The sequence below is a fragment of the Tamandua tetradactyla genome, chromosome 20, assembly GCF_023851605.1.
Source record: "Tamandua tetradactyla isolate mTamTet1 chromosome 20, mTamTet1.pri, whole genome shotgun sequence".
In the NCBI taxonomy this organism is placed as follows: domain Eukaryota; kingdom Metazoa; phylum Chordata; class Mammalia; order Pilosa; family Myrmecophagidae; genus Tamandua; species Tamandua tetradactyla.
The window spans coordinates 47,966,945-47,982,349 of record NC_135346.1 but is presented as its reverse complement, the minus strand read 5'-3'; the positions used below and the strand labels follow the sequence as shown (position 1 = coordinate 47,982,349).

At 37.3% G+C, this 15,405-nt stretch overlaps 1 long non-coding RNA gene across 1 annotated transcript; it reads left to right on the top strand.

Moving 5' to 3' along the window:
* The first annotated feature begins 1,662 nt into the window (after positions 1 to 1,662).
* On the top strand, positions 1,663 to 11,206 carry LOC143664587 (uncharacterized). Its single transcript, XR_013166530.1, has 2 exons — positions 1,663 to 1,830; positions 10,737 to 11,206. It is a non-coding gene; the product is annotated as an uncharacterized LOC143664587 (long non-coding RNA).
* Positions 11,207 to 15,405: the final 4,199 nt, after the last annotated feature.

Below are 15,405 nucleotides of genomic sequence, written 5' to 3'. Positions count from 1 at the left end.
TGATTAAGACTAAAGACCCACAGCTATGGAGTCGGGAGCTAAGATCAGATTCATTCTGACTCAAGAGCACAGTTCTTAGCTATTCTGTCTCTAATAGGCAGGTAGGGAAAGGGGTTTTGCTGCTTCTTAGATTCCCTATTAGCTGAGAATTCCATCAAACCACAGAAAAGAGAGTGTGTCCATAGCCGTAGTTTTAATATCAACTAGGTGTTAGATGATAGTACTATTAAAACAGTATCTCCGTTTACTGGTTAATGAGTCAACCTAAAACAATTTCAACTGCACAGAAATTGCTTTTCCAATTTATTCCTCTTTCATAGAAGTTTCTCTTTGTCAGAGAAACAAGTTAGCCTGATCTTTTGGGTCAGCATACTTATTTGTTCTTGTGATATATTGACCATTATGGTGATGAGGAAGTGGGTATTGTACATGTACAACTATATGCACAGCTAGAGAGAAAATGGAGTAAAGCTGACTCTGAAAAGTTTTTAGAGTCTTAAGCATATTGGGGGAAAAAGAGATTTACTTCTAAAAGAAGAATATAAAAAGCACCTCTTACTACATGACCCCAATTCTCATTATTCACACTGATGGCTTATAACCTCCAGATTCATATTCTTCATTTCCTGTGCAGTGGTCCTTCCATCTCCCAAGCTTCTCATGTCCTGGAAGTCATCCCCTCTTAAACTGCAGTATCAGAGATGGCTGAATAAACCACTGACCTCTATGGTTCTCTTAACCAATCTCTCTATCATTCTCCTAAATGAATGACTATTTCCCACAAATGTAGTACATTCTCTAAGGTTTCAAGAAACAGTTGATGGTAGTGATTAACTTCCCTCTCCTGTGTATTCACTTCAAAGATAGGCACGTTTAATGGGCCCAATGGTTTATCTCTTCTTTTGAAGGCAGTGAAGGTTTGTCAAAGCTAATGGTTCTGTCCCTTAAATATTAATTTAGAAGCTCAAGTTTAAAACACATTAGGGTAAGTATCATCAAAAGCAATCAAGGATGGGAGCTATAGTATCCCTAACTCTATTCCACCATATTATTTGAACCAGGAAGCATTTATTGAGTGCCTACTACGTGCTAATCATTGTGAAATATATGGAACACCTAATAATCCTTGCCCTAATTCTTTTTTCAATCTGATTTAGAGTTTAGAATTAAGATGAATATTTTAATTGATAATTAAATGCAGAATAGAGTAATTATCAAATGAAGGGTATAAACAATTAGTGAAATTATCAGGGAGAATGCTTGATGGAGTTGTGACCAGATTGGGACTGTCAAGGAGGGTAGGGAATGGGGAGGTACTACCAATGTTTTCCATTTAGAGACAGAACTTCCAGTAGGAGACTCCATTTCCCTAAAGCTAAGTTGGGCCATGTGACTATGTTTTGGCCACTGAGAAGTGAGCAGAAATGAGGTGTATTACTCTCAAATCAAGTTTTTAAAAGGAAGTTGCTTGTCCTCCTCTTTCTCTCTCTCTCTCTCTCTCCCCACAAGGCTGGAAGGTAGATATGGTGCTGATAAGCCACAGAGATCCTGAAGAAGACACACCCTGGGGGTGGGAGGGGAGAGAGATGGAAACAACCTTGCCCCTGAATGAATGATCTCACAGAGCCTTTCGTTGGCATCCTAGCACCACCCACTCATCTTCAGTCTTCTATGAGAAAGAGGAATGGAACTTATATTGTGAGAGCCACTGCATCTGGGTGCCTCTGTTACAGAGTGACTTAACCTATACCATAACTAATAAAGGGATGCAGGGAGAAAGCCCTCAGCTAACACTCACTGGTTTGTGTTCAGATAAGCAAAGAGGAAGGGGTAAGTAGAGTGAATTAATCTCGGGAAAACTCAAGCTGCGATACAAGCCGAAAAGCCTCCGAAGTAATAGAGCAAATGAATCAACCAGAGGACTCATGGGTATCTATCTTAAAAGACAAAACAGGAGGGAGAATAGAAAAGGAGGAGAAATATTTTTAAAAGCTCTGTGTATACCTTATTAATTTATAATCATCTGAGTTTGCGGTGGATGAATTATTAGACTAAGGACTAAACTGTAAAAGACAGACTCGTTCTTACTTGACAGTACTCCAAGGAAACCGTTAGCATCGGACCATCCTCTGTGTAGTACATTGAAGCTCTGGCAAGAAAGGAATTCCTGCAAGCAGAAGTACCTCCTTCTTGTTTGCTTTGGCTAGTAGAATAATGGTTAAGAGTTCAGGAGACAAGAGATGAGCTTATAAGGAGAGATTTAGATGTCAGAAAGATACTTGGGCCTCCATAAAAAAATGAGAAACTCTGGAAGAGTATCTTGGTTTAGGATTGGCAGAATCAAAGCAATTTCTTAGAGTGGTTTATTAATCTAACAAATCTTTATTGAAGTTTTACTACATGGCAAGCATGCTGAGATTAATTTGATTGTGGCCATACAGAATGGAAACAAACTTTTCCACTGAAATCATCCTTATGTCAGAAGAGAATGAATGGGCATCCATGGATTGTGAGGCCCTGGCAATTTTAAAATTAAAAAAGTAATTTTAAAAGTATTTTAAACTGAGATACTGTTTTCAGTAAGTTACGATGTAATACAATGGATGCTCCATTATGATGTTTCATGCTTAGACAGTGCACTTCCAATCTGTCGCTGGTGCACCTTCCTGGGTCCCAGGTCACACTGAGGCCAGCTTCTACATAAGGGGCAAGGGTGAAAGCTCTCAAGACTTTGGTTGGGGGAAATCTGAGGGCCTCTACAAAGAGGACATGTAGATACCACTTTCTGTGTCGCTAAGTCTGACTTCCACCTTATTTATTCTACCATTCTGCTTTTGCTGTATGGTCTCTCCAACTGTTAGGTCATGACAATGGCTTAAATAGGAAAAGAGTGACCACTGCTGCTGCTATTTTCCTAGTTATCCTCTAGGCATTTTGGGAAAGAGACATTTAGGTGCACAGAAAAAGGGGCTGGCCAAGATGCTCCCAGGATGGCACAGCCCTTGCCACAGAGGTGCTTCAGATATGAGGTAGTGAGGGTTTGGATACTGTATCAGGAATGGGAAAAAGGAGCCTATATCCAGACAAAGACAAATACATTTTGAATTTAAAAAAATATATGCTGTTTATTCTATGGGGGTGGGGGTGGGGAGTTGGGCGAGAAAGAAGCAAAAATGTAATGGATGGGGACTGAGATGCACAATTCTGTGTGGAGAATTATAAAATCATTTTAAGATTCAGAGCCACCTTCTCAGAGAGAATTCAGAGGGCAGCACGTTGAGTAAGAGCGGAGATGGGATCATTCTGAGATTTGAGGTTCAAGTGCAGCCTCTGAGAGCTATACTATTCTTAATGGGTCACTTCGGCTTTTTTAAAAACCTATCTTTTTTTCAGATTTTATTGAGATATATTCACATATATATTCCATCAAAACTGTACAAATAATTTCTCACAATACCATCACTTAGCTGTGCAATCATCACCATACTCCCTTTTAGAATCTTTTCAGTACTCCAAAAAGAAAATTATCAGATAGACACACAAAAAGAAAACCCAAAACATCCCATAATCCTTTATCTCCCCTTATTATTGACCCCTATTATTGGTGTGGCACACCATTTACTGTTCTTTGCTTCTTTAAATATTTTTATTGAGATATCTTTATGTACCATACATACAGTCCATCAAAGTACACAATCAACAACTCACAATATCATCACATAGTTGTGTGTTCATCACCACGATCATTTTTAGAATATATGCATCACTCCAGAAAAAGAAAAAGAAAATCCCCATACATTACATATCCCTTATCCCTCCCTCTCATTGGCCACCAGTATTGCAATCTGCCCAATTTATTTTGTCCTAATTATTATTATTATTTTTTTACTCATCTGTCCATTCCTTGGATAAAAGGAGCACCTCAGACATGAGGTAAAACCCATCTTAAAAACAAGGTTCTTTCAGAGGGTGCAAGCAGACAACATTTTCCTTTTAACTTTTTAAGGCACTCAGTACATTAACAAACAGAGAAATGAAAGAAAAAACATAGTATTTTAAAAAGTAATAGTTGTTTCTTAACCTTTTATTTAATAATCTGTGCATTCATACAACTGCATTTGAAGATAACATCCAACTTCTGAATACGGGGTCTTTAAGGATGTGAGTTCCAGGCTAACCAACCCCGCTGTGGACCCCTGCACCCTAGCATGAACTCGTGTTAAAGACCTTTCTCCCCAAGTAAAGCTGGGGCCAGTGTGGCTACTCTTTATAGGTATACAACTGGCTCCTTTTCTCTGGGTCACCTTCTAGAACCGGAACTCAGTTGGCCATCAGAGATCAAGCTACAGTGGCCTTAAACAAGGAGTTTTATTTTTTAAATGGCTCATCTCGCTCACACACCCAAAATTTGTTTTGGTGCCAAAAAGTGACAGCAGCATTTTCCAAGGATGAAAATGGGCTTTTAGCAAACAGCTAAATGGAAACCTGCATTAGCAGATAAAGTACTAATCATCTCAACTGTAGGACAGCTGTTTTTGTCAAAGACAAATTCCTAAATAAACAGAGTTCAGTGGTGTACTCACAAACAGTCTCTTCATATGAGAAAGCCAATCCCAAGAGATCATTCAGGAAAATTGGCAGTGTCTGGCTAAGCGAGCTCCAGGCCTCTGCCTACCTGCAAAGTGAATCATTTGTTATCCCCGGAGAAGGTACAATCTTCAGCTCAGGGCAAGGGTCAATAGCAGCACCGGGTGATGGAGGCACGCGTTTATGGTTATGTGCACACTCTCTGCTTGGTCCATGAATAAAAAGACAGAGCTACCTCAGCATTATCATTCCCCTGACCTTCATGAGTGGAGCCATCCCAGCAGGGGAAAAAAACAGCGGGGGAAGAAAAAGGGAAAATTAAAATGTTAAAAACTATATTATAGCTCGTTTGTGACCTTTAAAAAAAATTAGACTTGAGAATATTAGGCTGGACTGGCTACAACAAATCTGACAGCTGTAGAGTTATAGATTTTTTTTTTTTTTTTTTGTCTCTGAGTGGCTTTCTACCAAAATCTTAAACAATAAGCAGACCCTGCATGTTTCTCGCTGGCTGACAGCCAGAGAAAATTCATGATTTTGATCAGCGTTTAACTATTGAAAGAAATTTGCTCTGAATTTCAGAGCATTCGTCCTTTCTGTAAGCTATTTGCAGAGTTTGTCAAAGAGTCATTTCCTATTAGTGAAGTGATGCAAAATGCTACTGATCGAAAGTTATGCAACAATATTTTCTTCCTTTAAACTTCCAGGTTAGTTGGTTTGCTAAGTGAATACAGCCTGACAACCAAACTGTTGAAGCCACCCGGTGTTATCATAAGGCTGCTTCCAGAAAATCTGTTTTAGAAATGATGGCAAGTGTCAATATATTCCGGCCACCCAGAGCATTCAAATTTTAAAACCAAAATATAATTGTTGTTAGAGCGCTGTGCCGAACCCTGAAGACAGGCTGCTGCTATGCAAAGGATGAAAGGATTTTATTGTCCTTGAGAAAAGGAGTCCTTAGGTTTTTCAAGGCATTTTCATCCTTGAAAATAAACAAACAAGCAAACAAGAAAATCCACCCAGGATTTTATAGCAATTAAGTAATTCTCCTTTAAACAAAATGATCTTTCTACTTGGTGGAGGGAAAAAGAATTAAAAAACCCAACAATATAGCTTTTTATTCACTTTCATTGACATCTTTGGGTAGTCAATGATCAGTTCATGCTGTTATTTTGATTCTCAAACATTTTATTAACTTTCTTCGCTCTCCAAAGGGTGTTTTATTAGGTTACTGATACTTTTAAACAGCTATTTCATTTCATTTTTTTTTTTTTTCACAGATTGGCCAATCACAGCCAAATCTATTTAACCTATAAGTTTATAATCAGAGTAAAGGTAATTTTAAAATATTTTGGATGATGTAATGATCATACCTAAGAAACATCATTAAAGGTCAGTCAAAATTAATATGGAGATTACAAAGTGTCAAAAGTTATTCTGCAGAAGCTGCAGAATATATTTGCAATCTGATTTTGTGGACTATCTATTGCAAATGGGAAAAAAAGAAAAAAAATCTCAGTGGCTTTTGTAGAATCCCATTTTCTTAATAGGAAATTGATGAATGACAGCATCTGGCAGGAAGAAAAAAGCATATGGTTTAACTAACTGTTTCTATAGAGGTTAAAAACAGCTTTGGAATTTCTCTGGTTGCCATTGTGATTGACAGGCCATCAAATAAATCATTCACTTTTCTTCCCCCCTCCGTTGGTCCCATGAACTGATAAAAACACAGGGGGAAATCAGCAGTGTGGTACATGAGAAATTAGACATGTGATGCCCATTAACATAAATAGATTTTTTTGCACCTAATTTCCTTCACACCATGCAAAACTCTACCCGCAGGACATGGAGTATGCATGTTTTCTTGTTCTTTCTATTTATAATTATTAATTATTAATTTCATATATAATTGGTTTCTTTAGAGAATGAAATGCCTACTAGGTTATCTAAAACACTGTTTCGGAGTCTTGGGGCTTAATGCTGCAAAAAGATGGGCTGATACTGAAAGATGTTATGGTATGTAATACAAACAATGAAAATTAGGTTGAGAGGTCTAGAATGAAGTTAGGCTAATTAAACAATTCTCAGTGTTTAAATTCTTGCAAACTTCTCAGGGGTAAACTGCCAATCATCTTGTCTTGGGGGATTGCTCTGGTTTGCCCTCACCTCCAGGCTCACTTAAGAAATGTAACCCTCAAATAACTTATCAAATATTTTTACTATAAAAGTGAAAACTGTTTTGGTGTTTTCAAGCTGATCTCCTTTTCTCTCTCTTGCTCCCCAAATTCAGCTTAAATACTAATGAAAGTGCCAAAAGGGGGGAAGCTTGGCTAGTTTAATTATCACATGTTCTCTCTTTGAATCTCCCCTTTCTCATCTTGCCCAGTTTCAGCCCAGGCTTTCTACACATCTCCAGTGATCAGACACTTAGAATGTTCATGAAGAACTTATTCTGTCACTGGGCAATTCTATTAGAATGTTTCTCCAGCTATTTTGTGGTAGCTGATCTTCAAGATGGCCTTCTGGTATCCGTGCTCACCTCCACATTGAAAAATGCTTACCTGTGTAGCCAGTTGATACTGTGGATGTTAAGTGAGGTGGGGGCGGGGGATGAATTCCAAGGCTAAGTGCTAAAATACATGAGTTTCTGCCTTGCTAGCTTTTGGATCTGTGCTCTTGGGGATGCCATGAGGACACTGACACAGCCCTGTGGAGAGGCCCCTGGTTGGGGAGGCACCAGTGGGGAGAGGCTGAATCCTCCCACCATCTAGCAGCCTCTGCCAGCTACTAGCTACTTAAGTTAGCCACACTGAAGGTGGATCATCCAGCCTCATTCAAGCCCTAGGATGAAGGCAACCTCAGCCAACCACTTGACTGCAACTTTGTGAGAGACTCCAAACTAGAACCACCCATCTAAGCCATTCTTGAATCCCCGACAAACAGAAACTGTGAGATAATTGATGTTTATTATTTTAAACTACTGACTTTGGGATTACTTTTTTAGGTAACATATTTTATGTAGTTAATGTAGATGACTAGTACAGATTGCATTAAAGTCTTTTTGTTGTTCCTAGTTCACCCACAGAAGACTTTGAAAAGTCAACTAAATGTCCACTTCATGTGACTGCAATTTCCATATGATAGTCGTAAAACATCCCCAGTGCCTTAAGCTATTTAGTTCTTGCTTTGCTTTCTCACTCTAGATCTTCTTTCTGGGCCAGCTTACACACAAATATTATACTAATGATGTCTGTACCCCTGTATTTCTGATTGTCTCTTGCTCAGCTCTTATTGATGGTCTATAAGCCCCTCAAATATAGAGGACCAGAATTAAACAACTCATTTATTCTTTTCATTCAAACCTGCTCTCCAAAATTTTTGGTCTATTGTGCTTAAGTCCACTGCCAGCTGCTCAAATTTCCAAATCACAAACCCAGTATATCTGTGCTATCTGTATAATACAGAATTATGAACACAACACTTCCTTGCTAAAGGTTCCTTCTTAACTTTCTATTGTCTTCAGAGTAGAATGAATTTAAACTTATAAGCATGGCAATAGAAGAAGATAACATAATCTGGCCAGTGCCTACTTTTCCAGCCTCTTCTTTCACTTTCCCTTCCTCATCCTTTTCACATTAAACTAATTGCTAGCTGTTTTGTATTTGAGGGTCTTTGAAGTTGCTGTTCTCTATGGTTTGATTGCATTTTCCTTACCTCAGACTCTACTGTTACCTAAGAGAGAAGACACTGATTCTTCAAGACTTACCTTCTAAGTGAAGGCTTACTCATTTCCCTCTTTCCCGCATGCTTTCCTCTATATAATGCTTTAGTTTACTTATGTTTTCAACTGTTTGTTCATGCAGGTAGACTCCACTAGTCTCTGACTTTCTAGAGATCACATGTATCGCATGTCTTATGAATGTTTAAATGTAATCAATCATACAGCTATTCCAAAGTCTTTACTGAGCACTTTTTCTACAGCATTCCAGTACCTATCCCAATTGTAGTTCTCAAAACAGACAAATTCCTGTCCTCAAGAAGCTTATATTTCCTTAGGGGACCCAAACAGTAGAGAAATGCAGGTATAACTGTGTATCAGGTGGTGATAAGTATCTGCCAAAAAATAAAGTAGGATATTGAAGTTAGGAAGTGCATGTGTGAGGGGTGGTGGGGGTATCATTTTACATTGGAGGCTACTTTGATAAGGTGACTTTTTTCTTTTTTCTTTTTTTATTAGAGCAGTTGTAGGTTTACAGAAATACCCTGCAGAATGTTCAGAATTCCCGTCCCCACCCTGGCTTTCCCTATTGACATTTCGCGGTAGTGTGGCACCTTTGTTGCCACTGATGAATCAATATTATTATATCATGAACTATAGTCTTAGTTTACATTAGGGATCACTCTTTGTGGTGTACAGTTTTACGTTCTTATTTTTTTTTGTAAGTTTTTGTTATGGTAACATATTTTAACCACTTTCTATATATATATATATATGATCCTGTGGTGTTAATTGCATTCACAATGTTGTACTACCATACTAACCATCCATTACCAAAGTTTTTCCATCACCTATCCTTCCTTATTTTTAAATGCAGCTTTATTGAGATATATTATATATTTGCATACCGTATAATAATCCAAACTGTAGAATCACTGGTTCACAGTGTCATCATATAGCTGCATTTATGTTGTCACAATCAATTTTTTAATATTTCCATTATGCCAAAAAAATAAGAATAAAAGTGAAAAAGAATACCCAAAACATCCATGCCCTCCTTCCCCCTATTATTTATTTATTTATTGTCCTGTCTTTTTTTTCTTACGCATCTGTCCATACACTAGATAAAGGGAGTGTCAGTCATAAGATTTCCACAGTCACACAGTCACACCTTAAAAGCTCTATAGCGATTCAATCAAATTCAAGAATCAAGGCTACTGGATTACAATTCAACAATTTCAAGTATTTCCTTTTAGCTACTCCAATACACCAAAACCTGAAAAGGGATATACATATTACATAAGAATAACCTCCAGAATGTCCTCTCAACCCTATTTGAAATCTCTCAGTCACTGAAACTTTATTTCATTTCTCTTCCCCGTCTTGGTCGGGAAGTCTTTCTCACTTCCACAATGCCAGGACAAGGCTCATCTCCTGGAGTTATGTCCCATGTTGCCAGGGAGATTTATACCCCTGGGTGTCATGCCTCATGTAGGGAGGAGGGCAGTGAGATTATCTGCCAAGTTGGCTTAGAGATAGGGGCCACATCTGATCAACAAAAGAGGTTCTCTGGGGCTGACTCTTAAGCATAATTATAAGTAGGCTTAACTTCTCCTTTGCAGGAATAAGTTTCATAAGGGCAAGCCCCAAGATCAAGGATTTGGCCTATTAAATTGGTTGTCCCCAGTGATTGCAAGAATGTCAGGTCTTCCCTAGGTGGAGTAGTTTAATATTTCCACTTTTTTCCCCAAATCCCCCAAGGGACTTTGCAAACACTTTTTTAATCTTCTGCTCAGATTACTCAGATTTATCAGGGTATCACATCAACCTGTACAAACCAACAAGCACTCACTTTCTAGTCAAGATTCCTTGTAATCATGGTGTTTGAGTAAACTGACCATACAAGTTACATTAGATAGCATGCCACCAAAAATAAAAATTTCATACCAAATAAGCATCTTTTCTGTTGGTCTCACACAGAAACTGAAATTTTGAAATGCAGTCAATATCATCCTTTATCTTTTAGTATGCTTTACATTAGTTCTACCCAGATCAGCTTCATTCATATCTCTAATTGAAGTCTGATTTCTTTTTCAGTATTTTTAACAGTTTCTATATGGGATAATGCTGCCTTTCAGAGCTGCAGAATTCGAGCTCTGAATTTCAGGTGTTAAACAGACAACCAAAGTTCCAGGGAATGGCCAGGTTACACACAAAGTGCTCAGCATCTCAGAATTTAGAAATAACAGTTACAACTCTGGAATAGACATGACTGGCTATAAGAGTTTACACTCTAGAACTCTTTACAATAGGCCTCAACCTGATAGCCTATGCTCTCAAATTCAATTCTCGGAGTTTGCACATTGTATTTAGTTCATATTAGTGAGGCGTTACGATATTTGTCTTTTTGTTTCTGGCTTATTTCATTCAGCATGCTGTCCTCAGGACTCATTCACCTTGTTACATGCCTCAGGATAAGGTGACTTTTGAGCAGAGACCTGAGGAAAGGAGTAAACAAGCTCTGGATGTCTGGGGCAAGAACATTCCAAGCAAGTGAAACAATCATGAGAACCCTGAGGCTGGAGAATATCTGAAGCCTTGGAGGAGTAGTCAGGGGAAACTTGTGTGACTGGAACAGAGTGAACGAGGGGAGAGAAGGACATGAAACCAGAGAGGCCTCGTGGAAGGGAGCCTGAAGGCTGCTGTACCCCTGATGTTGAAGCTGCATGAGGTGGAAAGTCAATGGAAAGTTTTGAGCAGATCAGAGACATGACTCGTCTTTTGCTGCAGCATTGAGAAGAGACTGCTGGGACAGGGTCAAGTATTACTACTCATAACAACTTTCCCGAGGAACCCCTCTTACTCAAAAATTATAAAAATAAAACCCTACATTTTCTTCTAGTATGTTTATGGTTTTGCTTTTCTTACATTTAGTTTTTATAAACCGCACTAATTTAGTTTTGACAAAATGTGAATAAAAAAATCAAACATTTCTCCCAATTTTATAGCAATTACACCAATACTATTTATTGATGAATTCACTATTCCCTTTACCTGCAAGCTGAAGGTTTAAAATGCCACCTTGATCATATATTAAATTTTTACAACCATTTGGGTCTATTTCTGGACTCTGGACTCTGCCATTTTTATCTGTTTTCATTCTAGGCTAGCATGAAATATTTTAATGATTATAGCTTTTATTATATGTTTTGCCACATTTTGCATGTCATTTACCTTGTCCATCTTCAATTTTGTTCTGTATATTCTTGAACATTTCTCTGTTCTGATAACTCTTAAAACCATCTTATTAAGAGTCACTGAAATATGAATATAGTTGGAATATCCATTGGTATGGCATTAATTTATGGAGTCCTATTAATATTGAGGATTCACATTTAGAAATATAATATGTCTATTTATTTAAAAGGTAGTGGTGAAGAGTATCAGCTCTTCCATTCTTCCTATGTAACGTAGTCAATTCTCTTAACCACTGTGAGGTGAGAATTCATTAATTTAATTATGTGATTTAGTTAGGATCCATAGCAGGGCTACAACTCAAATGTAGAACTAGACGATACCTGAATACACCTGTTATTCTTGCATATGTGAGAGTAAGTCCTATAGAAAAGGAGCCCTACCTGTGCCATTCCACAAATGGACATAAAGGTTTTAAGTGGAAAAATAACTGGTCACAGACTCAACTTTTCTCCCTGTTTTGTTATTATTTTTTATTAACAAGTTATTTGGTAAGTTTATTCTATAGGAAATTTTTAAATGACTAAAAGATATCTAGTACATTGGAAATACCTTCTGAAAGTCTTTGAGTTGTCACCCTGTTGTGCATCTTAAGTGACATAATTCCTTTTCATAATAAAACCTACCTTGTAATGTTTTTGTGAGAATTAAAGGTAATAATATAACATAATAATAATAATATTTCCCAAGCACTTAGGATATGCCAGATACTTTAGACATTATCATTTAAAATTATAACAAGCCATTGCATTATGTGCTGTTACTGCCCAATTTACAGTTGAGAAAACTGAGGCAAAGGGAGGGTAAGTGACAAGGTTTAAGTTACAATATACACTAAAAGAATTATCCTGTGTAGCTTTTCATTTTTCCACAGAAAGCAACTGGCACAAAGTAGGTACTTAAGAAGGATTGGTCTGTTTTTCTGTTATTTATGGTTGTTATTTTTCTTATTATTTGGGTATGAACTCAGCCCTGAGAGAAATTAAATATATAACAAAGCTAAATAAAATGAATGAATGGGAGCCACTGCTTTGTATGTAGCCATGTATGTCTGCACCAGCCTGCCTTGTCCTTTTTGACTGATTCTGTGGCTGGAAAAAAAAGTATCTGCGTAAATGGTCAAGGTGACTAATTCCTAATTCAGTGGGCTTATGAACTCTGGTACTGTGGGCCCTGTCTTAAAGACACATTTATAGTTACTGGAAGATACCAGTATTTTTAGTCTATGACAGAATTCATTAACGAGTTTAAAAAACTTTCAATTGAAAAAAATAATCTAACTCTACAACATAGGTCTGTTACATAGTTGGGTATTTTTAGTTTCCTGTTGCCATAGTAGCTATACATGGAAGCAAGGACATCCGTGCTGCTACTTCAGGCTATGATCTACCATAAATGTGAGATGAGATTACACTTAGCACTGTATGAACTCATATGACTACTAATATTATTAGCAGTCTTAGAATTATAAACTCATTAAAAATGAACTAAGCTAGTTTATTATACTGGCCTCTAAAAGTATATAATTTTTCACTCACAAAAGGCTCCAGATTGACACCTTGTAATGCAAAGTCATTTTATTTGCATCATCGAGAAGGCTGTGAGTGTTCTATGCCCAATATGCAGATGAAATCACAGAAACTCATTCAATTATCCAAATGTCATGTCAACAAAACCTTCAGAGAGGCAGCTAAATTTTTTACCATTTCAACTCAATGCTTGCACACCATTTAGGCTTGTACCTGAGAGTGGGAATCATTAAAAACAAAATCAAAACCTTTAAATATGACTCGTGATATTTTTCAATTCATTTCTCACTTGGACTAAGGACAACTCTATTAGAGGCTCCATGTATAGACACACTCAAATTTGGGAAGTGTAAAAAGTAGGAATCAGTCAAACAATTGGGGACTAAAATATTTTAAATCTTAAAAAAGAAAAGAAGAAACTACTCCATAAGAATTAAGAAAAAAATCTCATTATACAAAATAAGGGGTAATCACTCTAAGAGTATTTCTGGCCTAGAAAGTGAAGTACAATTGAACATTAATGGGCCCTTTTCACTTGTACACTTGGATTTTCTGACCAGAAAATCAAAGCTTCAGAAAATTTAATTCTACTTTTTAAAAAATGTAAGCATAAGGGCCCTTTGTTTGAAATAGGACTGGTTTTCAGAGCTGAGAGAATGCTACCAGTATTTATGCCTCACCAAGTTTAAATACCAAGTTTAAAAACTTTTCCTTTTATCTACAAGCCTATATGCTTATAAAAACGCAATATACAACTTAAGCAACCATAAGCTGAAGCAATCAGAACGGGATACACTATTCCAGATGCTCTAGTTGGCCATTATTCAATCATGTCATTAATTTATAATATTTTAAGTATTTTCTATCCCTTTCTTAATGTGCTTGGCATCCAATTTCTGGCTTTAACTGCTGACACGTACTGGGCATAAAGTCCAAAGAGTCCAACATAGACAGGATGACTCCTAAACATTTTTCCTCAAAGGAGCTTTCACAATCAAAGACCATCAGAAGACAGAAGTGTTTCAAGACTATTTTTGCCAATATCAATTATTTTTCACATTATTCTAGGTTATATTTTATGATCTATTCAATTCCCTAAAAGTGCTTACATGCACTTGGAAATTTTCCAGAATTCCAAGCTTTCCATCAACCAAAATAATTTAGCAGAGTGAGCCAAGGTCACTTGCTAGCTCTCCTTAACCTCTTCCAAGAAAACAATAACTAATGAAAGAAAACTACTTCCTATCTCCTCACCCTGTCCTATTCTTTCCCCATTTCTCCAGGACTTACTCAACCTCAATACTTATAGTTTTTAATATTTGGAAATAACACTAGAAATACCTGTATGCTTGAGGACTAACTGCACTGACCAGCATTCACCTACACATTTGAAACTTTCACACAGATTATAGAAACATTCCATTAAGTCCTCTCTATGGGCCTTCAGAACCATATTGAACCAATTTCATGATTCACTTCATTTTTTTTCTTCCCAAATGAGGGACTGATGATCATTCACAAAATTGGTATGCGTTACTTTTTTTGGTCAAGTGTCACCATATTTGGAGGTTACATATGTAGATTTAAGAATCAGGGAGCTTCTCTTTGTACCCAGGATCTGCCACTCACATGAGCAAATTGTTTAACTTCCCTAAGCCTTAGTTTCCTTAATGAAAAATGGGGAAAAATGAAAGTACTTACCTCATAGGGTTGCTATGAAATGGAATGATATAATCTATGCAATCACTCAGCATCTGGAGCACAGCTATACATGTTAGCTATTATATCAATTCAAAAAAGTCAGGAAAAAAAATCTCATTACTGTGGATATACAGAAGACAGATGAGTGTCGACACTTGATCTATGGCTTGAACTCAATGTCACCTCAATAAACATAGTTTGGGTCACATCTTTCCTTGAAGATAGGAACAGCTCATTCATCCTAATTCTATTCCTAGGGCCCATAACAAATAGATTAAATACAGTTACAGATAAAGATATTCTCTTGAAATGAATGACAGCTTCTCTTTACATGTGGAATAAATCCTCAACTCTTTAAGGCCCTTAGTGTTAAGATGCTGTAGATGCTTCACCAGCATCTGAGTTTACTTCACCACTTGGATAGTACTCTGGCCATTTGGTACACTTGGCTGTACCCCCCACTCTAGTGAGCAGGCTCTTGTGGCTGTAGCCAGTCAGTGCATTTCTATCTCCCTTATCACAGCTTTGGTTGAGGCATGGGACTGTCAACCATGTCTAAGCCACTAAAAATAGAATTCCCTTAAGGCTGTGATAGCTTCAGGGATGACTATGTGC